The sequence below is a fragment of the Dendroctonus ponderosae genome, unplaced genomic scaffold (genome assembly GCF_020466585.1).
Source record: "Dendroctonus ponderosae isolate FM_Combo_2020 unplaced genomic scaffold, Dpon_F_20191213v2 Dpon_F_20191213_717, whole genome shotgun sequence".
NCBI lineage: Eukaryota > Metazoa > Arthropoda > Insecta > Coleoptera > Curculionidae > Dendroctonus > Dendroctonus ponderosae.
Window position 1 is genome coordinate 747 of NW_026018934.1, and position 3612 is coordinate 4358.

Consider the following 3612-nt stretch of genomic DNA (forward strand, 5'->3'; position numbering starts at 1 on the left):
TTCGAAGTTGGGACCTATTCATTGGCAAGTGCACCGTTCGCTGCCAACTGCCAAATTTTGCAAATTCGACACACGTTTGGTCAACTAAGCAATCAGGCTGGGCGATCCGAGATGGAAAATACCTTCAAATTTCGATTATTCACGATTTTATAATGCCACTGTCTACTTTACGCACAATTTGCTGGGCTAAGAGCATGACGAAGTGCAAAATTTCGGCCCTTCTAAGCAAAAATGCATACGCAAAGTTCCAACAGGCTGGATTTTCTGAAAAAATAACGAATTTGACGCATTCTTGCTGCACTGTGAGCATGACTAAGCAATTAATTACGGAAGAAATCAGAGGCAAACCTCCTCCAAATCTCGATTATTGAAGATTTTTCAAAGGCGGCACTTATTTTACGCAAAATTTTATACGCTAAGAGCATGACTAAGTCAAACATTTGGGCAATTTTCCGAAGAATGCACATCGAAATCTTGACCACTCAAGATTTTCCAAAAAGTGTGCAAATTCCACGCACCTTTGATGTCTAAGAGCATGAGTAAGTAACCAATTGGGTCGATCCGAGATGGAAAAAGTCAATTAAATTTCAATTACTGAAGATTTTAAAAATATTTTAAAAATGTTTCGGTTGTTTGACTTGGGCTAAGAGCATGACTATGCATTAAAATTTCGCGTTCCAATGCAGAATCGGCATAAAAACATTGAATCAATAAAATTCGCGGAAAATTGTTAGAGGCTTGAGGACATTCGACACTGAGACATACTAAGAGCATGAACTAACAAGAACTTTTTGCCTAAGAATGTATTAACAATTTTCGGATGTTTGCCGTCGGCTAAAAGCATGACTATGCAATAAAACTATGCGGCCCCATGCTAAAACGACACAACAAAATTGATCAATAAAATTCACATATATTTTTTGTCAACTATAACTCGTTTAACACTGACACACTAAGAGCATGACTATGTTCGACAAACATGTTCAAATAATCGCAGAAATACTGTACATAGAAGCTCGGGGAAAAACTTTTATGACAAAAGCGACAGAGAGGAATTTTTTGAAACTGTTTTCAGCTTCCGCAACTGGCCGCAAGGGGGCGAATTTGAAATCTGAAAATTAAAAATCGCAGTTTCTGCAAAAAATCCCCAATTCATTGCATACTTTTGGCCACCTGGGCACCAAGCTGGAGGAGTTTTGCCTAGTTTTTGCTAGAAGCCCTATGACGTCAGCCGCTTGTTTCAGGGTGGGGGAAGGCTTTGAATGCGTCATACTTTAAAGCGCTATAACTTGCAAACGCCTGCTGCGATTTGAGAAAACTTTGTTTTGTCTAATTGCTGCCTCTTTTCAAAAAGCTTTTCCTGCTGGGTTTAAGCCTTTTTTACCAAACTGACCTTAGAGGAAGGGCTGCAGATCCAGAGATTCCATCCAGGCCTTTGCCTAATGAATGAACGAGTTTAGGGGCCCAAAAATGGATTACAGGGCCCTCAGTCCATCCCATGGAGGCCTCAAAAGCAGGCGCAAGTGATTGTGCTCTTTTCCAGCTGAAACAGTCGAGTTTAAGGATGATTTGTTAAAGGAACGTGCCAAATACACTGAACGGGTCCAACAAGCAAACCATCATCAATTCTAAGTGGGTTTGGCTGCTGATTGAAAAACTAGCCAATAAAGCCTGTTCAGGGGCCTTTTCCACCGGTAAATCGTTAGAAATTCGCTGAAAATCAACCAACAAAAACCCGCGCGGGGTTTTGAGGTTACTTCAGCCGGTGGGCCCCAATTCACGGGCCGAAACTTACCGAAGATTAGGGCGGAAGTTTGCAGATGTAAGTTGGCCTCAGAAACCGGCGATAAAAGCACCAATAACTAAAAAACAATAACTAATGGAACATAAACATAAACAAACTAATTGACAAACGGTCACACTGTCAACCAACCTGTTGCCTTGTTGCTTGAGCGGCATCGTGCGGCGTTGCCATTGGGGTGTTGGAAAAACTTTGTCGCTTTTCCTGTTATTTCCGGGTGAATCAACTGGGAAAACATCTGAAAATTTTGGAACTAATTCTGGCAGTTGACTGCAATGGTTGGAAAATCAGAAAATAGTAGGTATTTTTGTTGGTTGGGTACACGTCCAGGCCGTCTATGTGTCTCTGTTTGATACATGCAAGTAGAAAGGGACAGCAGATGGGGCTTCTAAGGAAACATTCGTTTCGGTAGTTTATTACACTGTTTAGGCACGTGTGAGAATGAGCGATATTTAGATGTAAATTTACAACAATTTTTATTTTCTACATTGAAAAATGTCAAAAAATGTTTTTTTACATTCATTTCACTACTAACCAGAAAAAAAACAGAGAGAGTAGCAACTGGCGATTTTTTGTGTTTTTCTAACTTTGCTTGTTTTAGAGCTCGATAAATTTGTCCTGTAGGAAAAAGACGTTTTCTTCCAAAAACCCATTTTGGGCTCTCCATTGCGACTAGAATTTGTCTCCAAAACTGGTCAGAAGTTTGAAAATTTTTTCTTTTTAATTTTCGCATTACTATTTAAAAAAAAAGTATTTTATTTGCGTTTATTGATTAATCAATGCATTTTCTGTTAATTTTTTTTCCATTAATTACTAATTAATTAAAAGGATTTTTATCTAACGCTTAAATGTTCCTAAAGATTTAGCTCAGCAGGATCTTACTCGACCTTCCAAATCTCATTTCCTGCTGGCTTTTGAACCGAGTAAAATTTGCTAATTGGTGATTTTTAAAGAAGATCGAGCGCTTTCCAATGAAGTTTTATTTTTCCAAATCCGACTGGTATTAAGAGAGTTACGCGTCAAAAGTTCCCTGCAGGAAAAGTGTTTTCCAAAAATTAGTTTTTTGGGCCTTGAATACCTTCTTCTCTCATTTAAAGCATAAATATTCCAAAATATTTTGCTCAGCACGATCTTACTCGACAATTTAAACTCTGATTTCCTGCTGGCTTCTTAACCGAGTAAAATTTGCAAACTGGTAATTTTTAAAGAAGATTGAACGCTTTACAATCAAGTTTAATTTTTTTTAAATCCGACTCGTTTCAAAATAGTTACGCGCCAAAAGCTCCCTGCAGGAAAAGTTTTTTTCAAAAACTCGTTATTTCGACCTTGAATGCGGGGTCCACTCATCTAAAGGATAAGTAGTTCTAAATATTTGGCTCAGCAGGATGTTACCCGACCTTTCAACTTTCATTTTCTGCTGGTTTTCCAACCGAGTAAAATTAGCAAATTAGTGATTTTTAAGGAAGATTGAGCGTTTTACAATCAAGTCTAATTTTATCAAATCCGACTGGTATCAAAAGAGTTACGCGCGGAAAGTGCCCTGCAGGAAAATGGTTTTCTTTTCAAAAATTCGTTTTCTGGACCTTAAATGCGTTGTGCACTCATCTTAAGCATAAATATTGCAAAATATTTGGCTCAATAGGACCGTAATCGAATTTCCACCTATCATTTCCTGTTGGTTTTTCAACCAAGTAAAATTTTTAAAACTGCGATTTTTAAAGAAGGTCGAGTGCTTGACAATGAAGTTTTATTTTTCGAAATCCGACTAGTATTAAGAGAGTTACGCGTCAAAAGGTCCCTGCAGGAGAAGT

At 38.2% G+C, this 3612-nt stretch overlaps 1 long non-coding RNA gene across 1 annotated transcript; it reads right to left on the minus strand.

The window, feature by feature from the left end:
* Positions 1 to 893: 893 nt before the first annotated feature.
* LOC125505253 lies at positions 894 to 1954 on the minus strand. The gene is made up of 4 exons (XR_007282040.1): positions 1796 to 1954; positions 1394 to 1543; positions 1164 to 1302; positions 894 to 1111 (listed from the first exon to the last, which is right to left on the minus strand). It is a non-coding gene; the product is annotated as an uncharacterized LOC125505253 (long non-coding RNA).
* Between the last annotated feature and the right edge of the window lie 1658 nt (positions 1955 to 3612).